Source organism: Neopelma chrysocephalum, unplaced genomic scaffold, assembly GCF_003984885.1.
Source record: "Neopelma chrysocephalum unplaced genomic scaffold, ASM398488v2 Primary Assembly neopelma1_77, whole genome shotgun sequence".
NCBI classification, from domain to species: Eukaryota; Metazoa; Chordata; class Aves; order Passeriformes; family Pipridae; genus Neopelma; species Neopelma chrysocephalum.
Window position 1 is genome coordinate 8,065,720 of NW_020897738.1, and position 18,746 is coordinate 8,084,465.

Sequence of the window (18,746 nt, forward strand, 5' to 3'; positions counted from 1 at the left end):
CAGTTCACACTGAGCAGTGAGAGCTGGGCTATAAAGCACTGCCCTGCAGCATCCAGCAGTTCACACTGAGCTCTGCCAACCAACATCCTGAATGTGCCTGGCCAGCAAGGGACCTGCCCAGCACAACTGCAGGGTACAAAAAGTATCCACAGATATGTTTCAAAGTACTAAATTTCACTAAAAGCCCTTATTTTAAGCATAGCACTCCCTGCAGGTAAAACCTTCCATTCCTCTACTATGTGGTGTATTCTAAAATTATACACAACTTCTATTGTGCTAAATCATGAAGCAGACATTTGATTTCCTGAACACTGAAGCCTGAAACATTGGAAAGCTGGTCAGCAGTCCTAAACCAAACACATAATACACCTTCCTGTGCTCTTCTGCAGAACTTTGTCACCAGAAGATACCCTTTCCAAACAGCTCCTTTTTAAAGATCTCTCTGGAGTGGCAGCCCAGACTAGTGCTGTCTGAAAACACAGGAGTCCCGTCTCTCCCCTGAGCCAGTCCTTCAGTACTGGGCAGTGTAAACTGCAAACTTCTACAGAAACCCACTGAAGAAACAACATTACTTGGTACCTAATGAGAGCATCTATTTCCTGCTATTGAGTCAATCAAGCCCTATGCTTCCCTGGATCAAAAGGCAGCAGCTGGTTATGATCATCTCCTGACTGAGATTTGCTTCCAGCTTTGCCCATGGCAGCCTTCACAGCCTGCCACCTTTCTGTGTCGCTCCTCAGGCAGGGATTAATGCAGCATGGAGGTCTCTGCTGGGTTAGGAAGGCAGAGTAATTACCACTCATTTACTGCTCTGTCTGTACAAACTCTGGGTACTTTGCACACTGCCAGAAAAGGGATTCATTCAACTGCTGCTTTGCTCACCAAAGGCCAGCGAGCCTGCCCTGTGTCACACTGAAGAGCTACTTAAATCCCACAGAAATTAATGGCTCTAAAGCATGGCCAAGAGTTAAGCAAACTGAACCCAGATTTTAAAAGCAGCACAAGCACTGCTGATGCCTTCCTTTAATGCAGGTTTTTTTCTGAGGATGTCATCAGCTTTCCATGGCAATCTAAAAAGCTCACTATAGAACAAGACCTCTAGAACAACTCCCACCTCTAGAAATCAAGACTTCAGCTCAAAGCCTTGACTGTATCAGGGATATACAGGAAAGAACACATGGTGGTTTTGAGCCATTTCCCACTGTCTGCCTTTTCTCCCCATAGACCTTGAGTATTTCAAATTTGCTCAATACTATTTCAGATAGTAAAAAAAACCACTCTTGCCAGAGCAGAAAAGTCAATCTTGCATATTTTTCCCTAACTATAACTTTGTGTAGTATAACCACTTTCACTGCAGTTCCACCTAAAATTACTACTCAGAAAGCAATATCCTTTTGAGAAAGGCACTGTAGAAGCATGAACAGTGTTGACATGCTTTAGGACACACTGCAAACAGTTTGAATCGCAGCCAAGAGTGATTGTTTTAAAAATTCCATTGCTTGGTTGTCCTGTAGCATCTCACATGCATGGACTCTCCTTACAATCATCAGGGGAATTTTATCACAGATAGAATATGGAATATAAGCACAAAGCTAACTACAGCTGGCAAAAGGACCTGGAAGGAACTGCAAACTATCCACTGGAAAGCGTTCAGGCTCCTCAGCCAGGGAAGGGGAAGAAGAAACTGGAGCTGTTTTGTACTGCATACAAAATGCAGTTCATCTGGGTCTGCTCTGCTGCCAAGATTTTATCATGGCTCAGTTTGGGTTTTGTTTTTCTCTTCAAAAGATTAGTGTCCAGGCATATGAATACATGGTATCTGTTTTGCTGTCAAAACATAAATGCCATGTGTTCTATCCAGCAACACAGTTCTCTTCAAAGGTCCATCAGAAGTGGAAGACACACCATAGGCTCAGCCATTCGTCAAGCAGGCAGCAGAGTCTGGGGCACAACTTCTGACTTCAGCTCAGTCTCTGAAGACTAGTTATTTTATACTCCACAAGAAAGTACTGATACATTCTTTGCTCTTCTGTTGTTTGAAATCCACTCAGAGTCTCCCAGTGCATGTGTTTTCTTTAAGATTTCATCCCCATCCCTAATTACTTTCTCAAAGGGAACTGTCAGTGTGAAGAGGCCCATATATTTGCTCAATTTATAGCCTTTTATTAGCTCCCTGTGCATGTGATGCCAAAGGCTGTTTCTGCCAAGTCTCTTCAGTCCTTGCTTAAAGCAGAAGCAGATGCCGTGTATTGCCAGCACAGAAATACATGTTCTGATTTAAGCCACCCTATCCCATTATTTATAGGTAATTTCAATTCTTGCAGAAGCTTGGATATCACTTTCTCATGGACAGGACAAGAATAGCTTAGGAGTTTAAACTGTCTTGTTCCCAGATCCCCTCTCACTATGAACTATTCCATCCACACCTACAAGCAGCCCATTTCAGAGCAGAGCTGAGCAAACTCTTCCCTGCAGCAGGAGAGGATTTCCCCAGCAGCACAGCCCAGACCCCTGTGTCTCACTGTGCTCCTGCTGAGTGTCTGGCCAAAGTGCTGCCTTTTCACCAAGTACAGCAGAGGAAAACACAAGGCCATGGCACTTGCTGAGAGATCAGAGTGCACAGTTACCTGAGCAGGAACAGCACTAACAGTGTTCCAGATGCACACTTCCCTCTAGTTTTTCTTTCACATTATATGGAGTTCCTACACTTCCACTACGTGTTCATGTCTGCTAAAATTTCTTTCTCCTCCTTCAGAATTGATTTCTCAGTGTTTGCACAGCACGGCCATGATAACAGCATGTGTCACTCCTCAAGGACACAAGAAGGATCAAGTCCCATTCTTGTCCAAACGCTTCAGGATCTGGTTGGCAAGTGAAGGCTGCAGCTCCCGAGCCAGCAGCTCCTGGGTGAGCAGTGACCCAGCTCCCAGCCCTGCTGCACAGCTTCGTGCACACCCAGCCCTTGAGCCCTTCCTCAACCACACAGCAAGTTCACAGCACGTGCCATCTGCAGTATTTGTAGTTATTTCTCCTTTCTCCCTATATCCTTCTCATTCTGTGATCCAGTCAGCTCAGCTCAAAAAAGAATGAGTTATTTGTAGCATGGCCCAAACCAAAAACAATCACTGGCCATGTCCAGTAACATCATGATCCTGGTGGAGCTTTCTGAGCCAAGTTTCCTATCCAGTATATTGTTCAGACATCCACATCTTCTTGTAGTCCTTTGGTACAGTACAAAGCATGAGCCCCTGAGGATACCTGGAACACTCTGGCATGGCCTCACTTCACCATTTTCCATAGGATCAATCACAGCAGTTCCAGTTGCCTTGGCATATCTCAGGTACACATGCTGGATGCTTAAATTCAGAAAAAACAGAACTCAAATTCACCTTGGAGATTTTATTACTAAGAGAAAAAAAAACCCCACAGTTGCCTTTTCCAAGCCAAACAAAGTCCTGGAGTAGTTTCAATACCCTGTTCCAACACCTGAAAAGCTCAAAACATTTTCTCCTGTTTGGACATGGCTTTCACTCACATCTCCCTCATATGCAAATTATTTAGAAAAACATTCAGGTGCAGCAGGATGGGAACAACAAACTGTGCTGGGTCAAACAGTGAGGGAGAAACAGAAAGGAAGTAGAGAGAAATGCAGGTCCTGCTTGATGGGTTTAAAACTGCAAGGGATAAGGAAAAAATTGAACTGCTGACTCTTCTGAACAAACTATGATTGTCCTACTTCTGTTAAGGGTTTCCTGGATGTCTGTATTTATACATATACAGTATAAATATATGTATATTTTTATATATATTATATATAAATATAGTACATATATATTGTATGTATATATATTTTTGTATGTATGTATGTTAGTGCTGCATAAACCATTGGAAACACTACAGAGAGAAGCTGATTTTCCTGCTTCCCTACCCAGTCACCTTAAACCCTCACTGAAGCACCTTTCCAGTCCCAGGAAACTGGAAGGCACCCCAAATGACACTTTCTTAAGTGTTCTAATTGCAGAAACATTAGCACAAGGAAGTGGGCCCTATTTATAGCCCATTTAAACCTCAACCAATGGATCCAGCAATCTTTTTTAAGGTACCAGTGACAAAATGGGAGACAGGATAACTCCTCATTCCTCAGTAACACTGAGGCTGCCTGGAACTGAGCTCTCCAGCAATGTATTTCTACTGATGTTTTATTGGCCCAGCAAGCTCTTTAAAGGTTTTGACAGTTTCTGGCAGTTTTTGACAGTTGGGAATTTCGCAGCAATTTTTCCCTGCAGTATTTTCTGTTCTTTTCTGCATTCCTTCCCCTGAGTGCTCCGAACATCCCAGCAGCTGAACAAGTGTATCCCAAAGCCACATTTCCACCCTCCCTGACAGACCCTCAGGCAGGTTATCAGGACACCTTCAGCCAGGTGAGACAGAGGTGTTCAGCAGCAGTGTCCCCCTCTCAGAGCACAAGCACAGTGGTACAGGGCCTGCCAGCAGAGTGAGGCTTCAGGGGCTCTCGACTCCCCAGTCCAACACATCTCTAAGCTAATTTTACACCCAAGACTGCTTAAATAAAGAGTCATGACACGTGTGACAGTACACCCCAGGATTCCAGCATCGCCTCTGAGACCACTCAAACCTTATGCAATGGTAATTTTCAGATGTACACTGAAGACATGAACTAATTCAGACCCAAACCTATTTGACTGCAAAGAAACTCAGGAGTGTCAAACTGGCCCGGTCAGTCAGGCCCACACAGACAAGAAAATGTTCTCCTAGAACATGGGTCGTAAACACACACTCCCACTTACACTATACTTTCAAAACAACCTGCTATGAAGGAAAAGGATAAATCATTCCCTTAACATCCTGACTGGGCAGACTGTTTCAGAGCTTTTTTCCAGCAAGGAAATAAATTGCCAGTTTTGTAGCTACATCCATGGTGTTCTTTGTTAGAAACGCTCCTCCAGTATCTCAGAAAAATAGCAAATATGTGAGAGACACAGGAGGCAGATGTTCTCAAAAACAAACTTAGGAAAAACACACAAAGAAATCCGAACCATGCGAAGTCTGGAAGATCTTGTGTTTTATACACCGGTACTTTGTCCTGCTTGCTTCACCATGGGTGTTCAGGAGGAGGGGGAGGATGGGAGTATGAAAAACAATACAAGTTTGGGCTCCTGGCCCACAGGAGTGGGACTGAACTCTAAGATAAAGGAGAAGCAAGCTACAAAAGAAACCAGATGTGGCCTTGCTGGAAAGAACTGACAGATGCTCAACTACCACCCTTCATCATCTCTCTGCTCAAAATATGGGCCAAGTCCAGCACTTCTTTAGAACGACTGGCATCACTCCAGGGAGATTCAACAGGCTTTGGATCAGATCTGCAGCTGGGCCAAAAGCAAACTCACCATTTGCTGATCAAAACCAAAGCTCAACAAGAGCTTTCAAAGTACGTCATTTTCTTGGTAAGGGCAGACAATTTTTAAATCTCAAAGTTCTTACTATGAAAGCAACAACCAAAGCAATTGTTGTCTGCTTCATTGGTGCTCTAACTATAGCCTGACAACACACAAAAAAACCTTTGTGTATCTGTTATTTAAGAGTATTTACTGTACCACTGCCATCAAATTGAAGCAATAATTAAGAAGTTATTAGTACAAATAAAATTTTTGAAAACCTAAAATTGTAAAAATCCTTTAAAATTAGTATCCCAACAAAACATTTCTCCAAGCTGTAACCTGGACAAAAGGCTCCACTTACATATAGTGGTTTTCTTTTTATTTGTTTAGAAAGCTTTACAACTATGGTCTGTTGGAAATCTTGAAAAAACAGCCTCCCTATAATGCACCTTTTCACTTCATTCACAGTCCTACTAAAGCAGGGTCTTTTCCTGCAAACACATTCCTTGTGCTCCATGCCTAAATAATAGGTTATTACTGTAAATCATGCATGCCCTAGGAAGAAACTGTTGTGTTTCCAATACAAGGGGAAGTGCCAAAGACCAGACAAAAATAGTAATGCAAAATGCTTTGATCAAGCCCTTTATTAGGGAGACACTGGAAAGGAGTTATGTCAGTCTTTCATTTTTCTTGGTAACTAAGGAATTCTTTAAATGTTTCTATAGACAAAATTGTTTAAAAAAGGGTCCAAAGTTGGTCCCACACCTGTACAGAGTTGTCTGATTACCTCCTAATAAGGCAAATTCACGAGTGGCAAGGCAAGATAAGCTCTCTTTGGTCCACAACACTTTCAGTAATTCAGGGGAAAAAAGCTGCCTCAGTTAAATTAACCCCTGAGCACAATCCAGCTCCAGAAGGGATGGGGTGTGGGCTGTGGGGTCTGGAAAGTACAACCCTGCCCAGTTTCTCTTTTTCTTCATTCCAGAACATTTCAGCACTCTGGGGTTTTCATCAGAACAACTCCTTTCCAATGAACAACAGCACTCCAGCATTTTTATGGCCACACCTGCACACACTTTTAGGAGGTCCATTTCCTGCCTTACAGTATACAAGCACAGTGAGGCTCCTAATTTTTTTATTGCTCTCCAGACAGTATTTTTACACTGATGGAGAAATCAGATGTACAAAGTGATTAAAAAAATACAATACAATAAAATAAATAAAATAAAAAGAGAAGTGAAAGTTATTAATTACCCTAAATGCTAGTAGCTCAGGAAATGCCTATTATTTACAGTTAGGCAGCCCAAACACTTGATGTGGAGAGAGCCAAGAGTCAATTTTATAATCAAACTGCCTGAAGCTCAGGCACTACAGGACCTCCAGCATTCAGAGAGTGGCAGTCATCCAAAATACTACACAGCACCCAACAGATCTTATCTTCCAGAGGTATGCAAGCATCTTTTGCTAAATTCCTCCAGCCTTTCAAGACTCCAGAGAACAAAACTGGCCAGGGAAAGGCTGCTGGGGTCCTGCACTGTGCTCCTGCATACACTCTGCCTGGCAGGCTCACAGGGAGAAAGGAACTGCCCTCTCCTGATGGAAGAGGTGCAGCAGAGGAGCTGGAAGAAAGGGGAGGAGATCTTGGCTGCTTATACATTCCCTTCCTAGGAAAAGGGGTTTCCCGTGGATAGGGACACATGAAACAGCCTGGCAACTGGAAAAAACTAACTGCAAGGAAGAGGAGACTTTCCAGTGGTGGAGATCAATAACTGAGACCACTCCCTCAATGACAATGTATCAATGGAGATAAATAACCGAGACCAACATTTACCCTCAATTACAACATATAAATGCAAAGGAATCAAAAGCATATAAATGCTACTCCTTGGCCTCAAAGCAGCTCCAGTGGTGCTGCCTCTCTATGTTTTCCATCACGGTTTCTTAATGCTCCTCCACTCGGAACAAAAGTAGCCTTTTAACCATGCCAAATGTGCATGGCAAACATATTTGGCTTCTACATTTCATTTTATGAGCAAAAAATGAGGAAATGAGACCAATCTGCGACAAACAGCAAGACAGTCCATGTTAACCTGTTCTCCCTCTGGTGTAAACTTTTTTGGGAAAGGAGACTACAGACGTAAGGACTCAGGAAAGGATATTCAGCATAGCATCAACAGAATCAGATTTTTGACAACAGCAATATGTGAAATGAAAGGTTTTCCCACCTTTGAAGCTGTCAGAAGCTTCTGAAAATTGTTACAAAAGACAGAAAATGTCACAGGAAGAGCAGCATTACAGCTCAGCTTTTTGTGACAGAACTATTCCCTTCTCATTCCTCTTCTACAAACACAGGACTATCAGGTTGATTGAATTTTATTAGATGTGCCTCTATCCCCAACTAGCTGACTACCATGCCTTAAACTCAGGCAGGGAGAGATCCAGTAGGTTTCCCTCAGGGAGACTGAGCCTCTTGGTGCCCAGCTCCCTGCACTCTCCTGGAATCTCAGCACTGATTTACAACAAGATGGGATGAAGCCCAGAGAGTAAAAGATACAGGAAAACATCCTTTGTGGGTGGCCACGTGGTTGGCATGAGAATCTCTTCACTTCCTGAAATTCTATCATTTGCCTCATCTTGTTTTCCTCAAGTTCACAAATCAGCTTTGGACTGAATTTTATGTCCTTTCCTACTTACACAGGCAATCACACCTCCAGCTGCTTATTTTTACCCAATTTCCCTAGTTAGAACCACAGGAAATCATTTCGGGAGCGTAGCTGCCTTCACACCAAGAAACCAGCACGTCTTAATATGGATCATCCCCTGCACTATTCTAAAAAGGTCGTTCCTCCTAATTTAATTACTTGGAAGTGACTCGAAGTTCAGTTCCCTCCAGCAAGCCTGAATTTAAAAATACCTCAGTCTGGTCATTCATCAGCTGCATTTCTGGTACTCTGCAAGGCACAGCCTCTTCTTTTTATCATTTCTGATTAAGTTAGAGGTCTCTTTTAACAGCAGGCAAAAAAGTTTTGTAAACTGAACTGATGTTCAAAACCCAATTAACATCAATATGCACCAGATATACACATAACTCTATTTATTCTTACCCTCCAACGTTGCTCTGTCATGAACAACTTACCAGCCAAAAAGTAAAGTATTTCCACTTCCAAGGCTTGGCAGTTTCCCTTCTGGATTGCCCACAAAGAGGTTCACACAATAAAATGAACCTTTCTGTGTGCCAGAGGAAGGAGGGAAATGTGAGCCCTCCCCTTCAGCCACTCCACACAAGATTTGACGAAAATTCTGAACCATACAAACCAAGATAATTATTTTAAAATATTGAGCTATGCTGTTACTCAATGGAAAAAGCCATGTAATTCTTTATATATTTGGTACAAGCTCAATGATTATTCCAGGCTGTGAAATTTTTACACTACACATTCCTGGAACGAGTTCTTTTAGAAGCAGAAAGTTCCCGGTTTTTCCGCTAGAAAGAGTGAGGTTTCCTTCAGCTGAAGCACTTTATGATTGCAATAAAACACTCCAGGGTGCGGTGACAAACTGTCTAATAACCACCACACCTCCCAGTGAATGAAGTCAGTGTGTCCCAGCACAGATTAGGTGTGGCCAGACTGGACAACATCATCGCATCCTGTTGTGAATTATTACTTAATGAAGAAAAGCAGAACTGGGGGCAGGGAGGGTCCAGCAGAGCTGAACTTCAAAACAACCCTGCACACACAGAACCAGCAGGGAAGGACAAGGATGCTGACAGGAGGATCCATCTGCGTGGTTGCATTTGTTTGAGGACGTACAGAGTTTCTCAGAGAATCCTTTCCTAAGTGCAGAATATGCAGATTTTTTTTCTTCCCCCTTTCCTCCTCTTCCCCTGTCAAAAGAGGTCAGAATAGCTTTTATTTGATGAGATGATTCAACACTTAACTGGGCTTTTACATTTCAACAAATAAATTACATGAGAGGGAGGAGAGCAAGCAATAAACATGAGAACTACTATAAGCCCTCCTGAAGTCAAGGCAATGCTTACTTTGGTATTGGAGATATCTCAACATTGACCAAATCTAGTTATGCTTGTTTTGCTAAAGCAAAACCAGATTCAAAGTTTATATGAAATTAAGAGCAAACTCCAGACATGCAGGAGTCGAACTGAAAAATCCCACGACTATTGCAAGGGTGGTTTGGAATCTTACAGAATACTGTGCTTCACTCTCAACGTTTGCTTCCCAAGAAAACAAAAGCAAATTTTGAAACCTTCAAAGTTGTCCCACAGTAGAACTGTCCTCGCCTGAACTGTTCCTCTAGCTCGAGTTCAAACAATCAAAATCTGACCTCTATACCCATATTCCTACAGAGAAAAGAAACGGGACTCCTACAAGAGCAAGGATGATTTAAAACTTGTGACTGTTTCACAACACACATTCTTAGTCTAAATGTTCTTTTTCAATATCATAACATTTTTCATATGTTTACGCTCAAATCAATGTAACAGTGTCAATTTTAAGCACCAACTTTGAGGGGTTGCTTGGAGCAATAATTATCTTTCAAAAGAAATGGTCCAAACATTTCCTTGTGTGCCCTGGGGGGTTCAGAAGCTGTGAGGAGCTGGCTGGTTGCTCAGAGCCAGGAGACACGGAGGCGACAGCTGTCAATACCCAGAGCAACCCCCGGCTCCCTAATGCAAACCAACAAACAGCAGCACATACACCAGGCTAAATATAAACCCATTTCATTGCTTCTCTTCCCAAGCTCTTTCTCGCAACAGAATTAAGAAATGTTGATTATACTCTTCCAGCCTGGAGTGGTAACCACTTTCCCAGCAGCAAGTCCTCCCATTCTACTCCTGTCCCCCCTTCCCACTGCTGCTGCCAACTCCAGTTTGACTCTTGTAGGGAGAAAGTACCTTTCTTGTAATTTTTAAAAATTGGAATTTCATGGAAACCAAAGTTTTATCAAATTTTCAATCTGTTTAGCCTTCTCATACACAATACATTTTCTATTCTAAAAACCATTCTGAAGATTTTTAGAGAAAGGGGGGAATTACACTGAGACAAGAAATTATTTATCCTTACCTCACAGCCTGAGAGACAGAATTTGACCTTTTTTTTTCCCCTCCTAATCCTCAGCTAAAAGTACTAGGAAAACAAAAGGTATCTTAAATCTGTGCAGTAGGACTTTTGGGACACAATATCCTCCTTGTTTTACTGTGCCACAAAACCACGGTGATTACTCCTCTCCCCCTTTCCATCAGGACTGATTTATTTGGTGGGTGAATAGCTTTGCCTGCAAGAATTTGAAATCCCAGTTATTTCTCTCTCAAATAGTTGCTATGCTTGTAATTATTTCAAAGAATAATAATTACTTTCATCCAATCTATTTGAAGTTATAAAAAAAAAATCAGTTTTTGAACTCAAATCCATAAAACCACAATTATAAAGTCATAAAGGATTGCAAAAGAATCAAACTTGTGAAATATTAAACATCCTGGGGAATGCAAGGAGGCCTAAGGTTTTGTTCTTAAAATATAAGACTTAAATTTATGATGCTGCTTACTGCTTAATACACCATATGAGCCCGTTTTAGAAGTGAGAGATGGGACTATCCAGGATAGTCCTGCAGAAATGTGACCACAACAAACTGAAACCCATAATTCTATTTGTAAAAATAAGCTGTGTGCTAAGATTAATAGACTTTACTGTAATTCCTGGGGAAGTGAGCATTTTTCCCAGTATTTCTGCATGCAGTAACATCTCGTACTTGCTCCAAGATCAGCTGTGATGATTTGAGAATATGGGAAAAATGCACTGAAAAAACTCAGATCAATCCAAGGCAACTCACATTGCTTACAACCTTTAAGTTTTTCCACTTGATAGATACAATATTGGATTGCTCACCTTCCTCAGCCTAATAATTGACTGAGGAAAAGAAAAAACAGCCCCAAGCCCAGCACTTGTTTTTGCAACTCGACACTGAAAGTTCACATTCACCATCATATTTTTAAAATATATTAAAGTGACAACACTGGTGTGAGAGCAAGCGCTCAGAACACTGGGACTGCTGGAATAAAACTGTCCATGAATCTTTAAAGTCACCTGCATGTAACAAGAGGGCCACATTTAATCTCTTTATTGCCTGTGTTCCCTAAAGGGCTGCTGCCCTAAGCTCACTGAGCAGGTACCTGTACCCTGTGACACGTGGCCTCAGGCCATATTTGCTGTGCCGTGCACATTCTGGACTCAATAGAGAATTGTTCCCCTGCTGGGATGTTCTGTTAGAATTAACTTCATATGAAGATTCTGCTCACATCAGCATTTATCACTTGAACACCCTAGGAGTTGTTCCCATCTCTCCATCTTAGGCTGATTTTGCAGATGGGAACCCACAATGTTGTGTGCCCCCCAGAACCTGACTCTCCAGGGACCCTGGCATTTGGCAGTCAGGGAGAGCTGCGATGCCAACATAACATGAAGTTGGCAGCACTCGGAGCTGAAAGTTCCAGGATTACACTGCTCTTCAAAAAAACCAAGACTGCAGTTGCTGTGCATTGATCTGACAGGAGCTCACCCAGGTACTTCCAGGCTCTCTGCCTTCCCCCCATCCCTTGCCTGGTTCCCTGACTCCCACCTCAGAAGCACTGAGAAGACACATGAAGTGTTTCTGCTCTCACTTCTGCTGCTTGCAAGCTCCAAAGCCTGGGCAAAGAGCCCCAGGTGGGACATGTCCTCCTGCCCCACGTCTCCTCCAGCGTGCAGAGCCTCCTCCTCCTCAGCAGCACCTCATGCTCTGGGAGTGTGCAGCATGAAGAGCCACCGGACACAAACCCCGCTGCTCTGATAGAGATTTAAAAACTTGGCCAACTTTAGGAAGATCTTTGTGAGGACAGAAAAAAGCCAAGCACAAAAGCGATCCTTTTGCCCCGTTTCAAGTCCCTGCGGTTTCGTCTGGCTGAACTTGAAGATTCTGACAGGAAAAACATTTTTTCTTAAAATCATTCTGTTTTAGCCCAAGCACACACAAAATCCCTCAGCGTGAAGCACATTTCTTCACCCAAACGGCTCGTTTTGGATTTGGATTAAAATTAAGGTCTTGGAACGGAAGTGTTGGGGATAATTACCATTAAGGTAGCTTGCCACTGCAACCCGTAATTTAAACTTCAAAATGGTGATTTCCATGCACAAGGGAGGCTAAGGGCATTGCTCCACGAAAACTTGATGCCAATATCAGTGGCAACTGCAGAGAGAGCAGAGAGACCCTCTTTGCTACTGGCTACACAGCAAACTGGACGAGGGCAACACATCTGAGTGGAAACCACGTCACTGTGCCACAGGGACTGGTGCTGGCACAGTGGGAGTGAAGGGGCACCACAGGGGAGAAGGTCTGGCACCTTTTTCAGAAGCAGCACAGGGTAAGTCACCTTCTGCCAGTCCTAAACAAGGTAGTACATGGCCCAAATAGTGGCTTCCTACAGCTTTAGTCATCTGATTCCAGCCAAGCTTGCTGCTCAAACGGGAGAACAAAGGGCAGAAAATTCAAGTGTCCCTTGCAGCTGCCGTGGGTCTGAGGCCCAGCTGGAGCTCTGTGTCTGCTCCCTGTGCCCTTGTGCCAGTCCCAGGTGCTGCAGCTCGAGGGAAGCAAGAGGAGCTGCTGTGCAGGGCACACCGGCACTTGGGGAAGTCCTACCCAGAGCAGAGAGTGAAGAGACAAGGGCTGCAAAAACTGCAAGTTCTTTTTTTAATTAAAACACATGCAGATCAATAATCACTCTTCTATATATACATGACAGTGGGTTAATTAAACCAGTTAGTTATTTTCTTTCCACAGCAATCAATGAAAACCATTTTCATTGATTAACCCAAGAGCATCCTGGCTCTTAAGATTTTAGTGTAGGACTGAAGCACTGAGCAAGCAGTCAGCATATAGGGCAGAAGAAACCCACATGTTTTCAATCTATGAAGAGCAATTATTTAATCTGAAGTTCTATTTGCTTCCCAAACAAGGCTCAGCTGAAAATAACTACAGGCCATAATACGTTTTTGTTTCCAAAAGAACACTTGGCACAAGAGCTTATCAAGGCCGAGTACTCACTCCCTTTCACCACAAAGCAGATAAAAGAACAGACAAACTTCCAGCCAAGTAAATTGTACTTTTCATTAAGAACATGACTTTCTGAGGATGTGCATTTTCAAATTTTCTAAGCAGAATATAAAAATCATGCAGTACACACCACTGATCGAAGAAGCTGCAAATTACAACCCTGAAATCCCCAGTCCTGGTCTCCACCCATACCAGCACCCACTTAAGAAGATTAGTTGTTCACACATCTAGAGGAATGAGACTAGGAATCACTATAGTGCAGCTTATCACTTAAAATTTCTTTGTTGTACTGCAGATGCAAGAACATGGGCCAAATATTAAAAAAATATTAATGTCTTCTGTACATATTTGCTGTTCAGTGATGGACCAGGTATATAAAAAAGCCATATTGTAACTAGGTCTCTTCTTTCAAATTTAACATCATGACAACTTCAGTCCTTTGCATTATTTGTTCCTTCAAGAACTCATAATTCTTTCAGTATGACACAAAGAAACGCATCAGTTCCACTAAATTTCCAAATACCCCTTTGCACTACCTTAAATCAATGGAACTGCTTGTATACAGAAAGAAGTGAAGGCACCAAATGATACACGAGAGTCACTTAATTTTTCTAATGTGTTTTAAAATAGCTAATGCAGGACATGTTTTTTATATAGCTTGGCACGTGTAAAAACCGCTTAAGCCTCGGATCTGATTTTTTATTAGCCTCTTCTTTTGGACTCTGACAGAGTCCACCTGTCTCTGGTCACTCTGGATCACATTTCACCCCAGAAACAAAACAGGATGCAGCAGGACAGGCTTGTGCTCTTGCTGCCCAAGGACTTCAAAGGAAGGTCTCTCACGCCTCATTCCTGGCGAGCAAAACCTCCCTGGCAACCCCCTGAGCAGCCTTCTGAAACTGCCAGTGCCAAATGAAAGCCCAGAACAGTGGCCAGAGCACTCAGACTCACGTTACCTCTCGCTCCTCCTCCCTCCTGTGCAGGTTTGTCCTACAAGCCAGCAAAAACAACTGCTGTAAGGAACAGCACTGTTAGCTCATTGATGAAATAAATTACACAGATTAAATACCAGTGGCTCACAGTCACTTTTCCCCAAAAAAACATTCATTTGGGCCTCACCTGCTGAAGCAAAACCTGCTCAGGTGAATAGCAGGGGCAGCCCAGTGCAGCCCAGAGTGAGCCAACAGCCTCGTGCCCTGCCAGGTGCTCAGGAACCGGCAGCAGCCTGAGGTGGAACTCAGCACACATGGATCAGTTTGGCTGCCTCAGGAAGCTGCGATTTCTGCTGCTGACAGAGCAGGTTTGAGGTGCCTGTGAGTCATCCCTGAGCGACACCATCCTGCCTTTCAGCAGGTGCTGCAGGTGCCAGCCAGGGCTGTGCCTCCGGGGAGCTGCTGCTCCCTCAGCAATTCCCGCAGGGAAAAGGGGAAGGAAGGAGCGTGGAGAGGAACACAAGCACTTTGCACAGCTGGGCACTGGGAAACCCCAACCCCACAGTGGGCTATCAGAGCCAGGTAGCATGCACACACAAGGACAGTCCCTCCCAAAGCCCCCAGACTGCTTAAGCAACCTTCAATCTGTTAATAAAGAACAGGAATGTTCTTCGAAAGCACAAGATGAGTTTGCTCCAGTAGAATTTTTATGCTTTGCTAACAAGTTATTGAATGAGCCAACTAGACTCACTCACTACATCCAATTTGGGCTTCAAATATTCAATATATTCCTGGCAACAACTCTGCTATGTACTGAAGAAGCTACTACTCCAGCAGATATTAGTTCCAGTTGTAATTTAAAAAAGTAGTTCATTAAAATGCTGTCATGGTATGATAACAATGTTTTTAAAAATCTGTAAATCATTTAAATGCCTAAATTCTGTTGAAGTTCAGAAAGATTTAACTACTGCCCATACTAAGCAGGGCTGGCCAAAACACTGACAGAAAAGCTATTCTATACTCCAGATCAATTCTCTTCTCCAGTCAGCCTCAGCACAGTAAAGAGCAGCTTATACCTCACTTAAATGTGCTCCAGGCACTCATAGCAGAATTATAACTTCAGTTCAATAGAAAGAACAATATTTTCATATACTTGCATTTCTTGCATCTAAATCATTAATCGGATTTCAAAGTTGACCTGGAATTCATGCTCCACAGGTAGAGAGCAAATTAAAATGGCTTCCCATGAAGTCATCAAGCTTAAATACAGATGACCTGATGTAATTGGTGCTGTTCACAGCACAGGTGTTGCTAAGTCTGACTACTGCAGAGGCAAATGAAGCTGCAGTAACGAGGATCACTGTGTCATATGCTGAGGAACAATTGCTGCTCAAACTTAGCTCAGGTGGCATTAAATAGGCAGTTTCTCATGGCATGAACTATTACTGCAAGCCAGTCTTGAATTCATATTTAGAGAGCATCAGCTTTTTCTATCCAGCCATGAGGCACTGAAATCTTAGAGAGGAGCCTCAGCTCGTTAGACTATGCTATAAACATACTTCCAGCAGTCTGGATGCTGTACCAAAATAAACAGAGGCATTAAAAGCAGCTCTCCAGTATTTTTAAAGGGGCCCAGGAAGGACAGTCTATTTAGTTTAAACGCTATGCGTTACTGTTTGGTGTTATTTCTAGATTAGGAAAAAAAAAAGTAGTAGACCTGGGCGAGTACTAAAAGATGGACACAAGCCGCCTCTGTTCTGGCAGGGCAAAACACACTGCTGTCACACCTACCAAGTTTAATGCATAACAGTGTCAGCTCTTGACAGGTGTAGTATGAGCAAAGGCAATTATGATGGAGTGCTTCAGGACAGGAAGAGAAGAAACTGTGAACTAGGCTGAAGCTTTAGTATTTCTGCTCTGGAAACTTCATTTTTCACAGTGCTTTTGACCTAGTCACTTTTCCTGACACTGACAGATGATTATTCCTCCTTGTCACTTGCTGGATACTTTCCAATAACAGGGTACAGCCATCAAAGTTACCCAAACACATCCCTGCTAAATGTTTCACATTTTGTCCTTCTGCTAAGTGGATGTTTAGTGTGTGCAGCCTCCGTATCTTCAAACCTCTTCTTGTCCTCAGAGCAGAGGCAGCAACTCTCTGGAAAGTTTCCACTGAAAATCTCAGCCCCGCAACCAAAACCCAGCATTCAACAGGGGTTAAAACTAAACCTGTCAGGTTTTCTGAGAGGTCAGCAGGAGCACGAGGTGTTCAGGCCGTGATGTCTGAGGGTACACAGGGCACCTGCCGCCAGCCCCTGTGGGGACACATCTGTGCAGCCGCAGCCTCCCACCAGTGACCCCCCTGCACCAGCAGCTCAGAGAACACGAGCACTGACGTACTCTGTGCCCTGTGCTTGAATAAAACCCCCAGCTCGGCCTCTGACGACCCCAGGACCATGAGAGAGGAGCTGTGACGGAGCATGGAAATGGAGCACACGACTCGCAGCTGAAGGAGCCACGTTAGCGTGACTCACAGAATCACAATGGAAATTCTGAGGGATTTCACAAATCAGTGAGCCACTGCTGCACTCTGACATTAGATAATTCTCTGAAGAGAGATCATTAAGAGCTGCTAAAAACCAAGTAGATTGTACGCAGAAAAAAAACCCCAAAATCCATTTGCCTCCCAACTTGTTTGACTGACCTTGTGGTGCAGCTGTGGGATGACGGAGGTCAAAAGGGCTTTTTTTGGTCACAGTCTCCTTCTCCTGCATGTAAAGAATCACATAAATGTAGAAGTGCTGGAACACCTCTGTAGAAATGTTTGTTTTGGGGGGTTTTGGGTGCCCATGCCTGGGGGGCTCTGTGAGGCGGGCCCAGCCGAGCCCTCAGCCAGGCCGGGGCACCTCAGGGAAGGGCAAAACCTGCACGGAGTGAGGGGGAAAGTGGGAGAAACGTCCCTGAGAGCAGCTGGGGCTGAGCAGGGGGAGGCTGAGGCGGCTTCTCCTGCAGCCATCACAGGGCAGACCCAAGGAGGAGCAGGGGGACAGTTCCTGAGGGAATGTGGCCGGCGAGAGGAGCCCGTGTGGCGCAGGTCTGCTGAGGGAACTGCACCCGGGGAGAGCCCACGCTGGAGACACCGAGTGAGGGGGAAGGAGCAGCAGACGGGGCCTGTCATGGACCCACCACAGCCTCCGTTCCCTCTGCACCGCTCAGGGGGCAGGAGGAAGTAGAGAAGTTGGGAATAAAGGAACGAAGCTGAGCTTGCAAAAAGGAAAAAAAAAAAAAGGTATGGGGGAAAAGGCGTTTAGGTTTTATCTTTGTTCTTCACCATCCAAATGTATTTTAATCGGCGACAAATTAATTTTCCCCGAGTTGAGTCCGTTTTGTCCGTGACTGATGGGAACCGGTAAGTGATGTCCCTGTCTTTATCTCAACCCACGAGGTTTTTCATCCTATTTTCCCCTGTCCTGCTGAGGGGAGCAGTGCCAGAGCGGCTGGGTGGGCATCCAGCCAACACAGGTCATCTGGGAAGGGCAGGGCAGAGGGAGAGCTTGGAATGGGAATTCGCTCCGTGCTGGGCTGGGAGCGGCACCGAGTCCTTACACGGCACTGACGCTGCTTGGTAGTGGTGGCTCCAGCACCTGGCACAGCCTCCCTGCACACAGTATTTCCAAAATCTGAAGCTATAAACTGGCAACCCTATGGGAAACGTTACAGCAGGAAACATAAGCAAGGGCACATTTAAACTGCTGTCAACACGAGCTCTGATCTTTCGCCCTGACGTTCGCTACCCTCACAGTCCTGTACTGATGGAATGGATGGAGGAGTTACAGGTCTCACACACAGCACTGAGGAAACAGCAGTTAAAAAAATAAAAACAAAAAGGAAAAAATTATGCTTCAAAGCAAAAAAGGAGGAAGATGATTTCATCAAAAAATCAGCCAGCCAGATTTTATTAATCCTGACAGTACTTGCCGGATCTCCAGAGGACTACAGACTAGTGTACTTCTTTACATAATAGCTGCCAATCACCTCTTTAAGCCAGAAACACCAGACAGAAAGCACTCTTACAGTGAAAAAAATTAAAGAGGGAAAAAAATATCAACTTGTTAGCTATAAATTCAGCAAGATACTGGACTTAGTGGGAATTCAGAGAAAGGAGATAAGAATTGAGGAGAAAAAGTAAAAAGAAAAAAGGGCAAAACCCCAGCATTTGTTCTGAAGACTATTTCAAATTGCTGCTGACCATAAAATGAACAAAAGTAACAGAAAAAAAATATTGTCATATCTAAGTGCCATGTTCCTA

General features: G+C 43.8%; 1 protein-coding gene across 6 annotated transcripts in view; it reads right to left on the reverse strand.

Annotated features, from left to right (window-relative positions):
- The window catches only part of ZDHHC8 (zinc finger DHHC-type containing 8), a 109,467-nt gene that overhangs the window by 76,388 nt on the left and 14,333 nt on the right, over positions 1-18,746 (reverse strand). The window contains exon 1 of one of the 6 annotated variants that reach the window (XM_027689305.1): positions 17,142-17,230. The exons of the other annotated variants lie outside the window; for them this stretch is intronic. The gene's annotated coding sequence lies outside the window, so the exon portion shown is untranslated. Of the gene's footprint in view, positions 1-17,141; positions 17,231-18,746 lie in introns of those variants that run through there. 6 annotated transcript variants of the gene reach the window in all.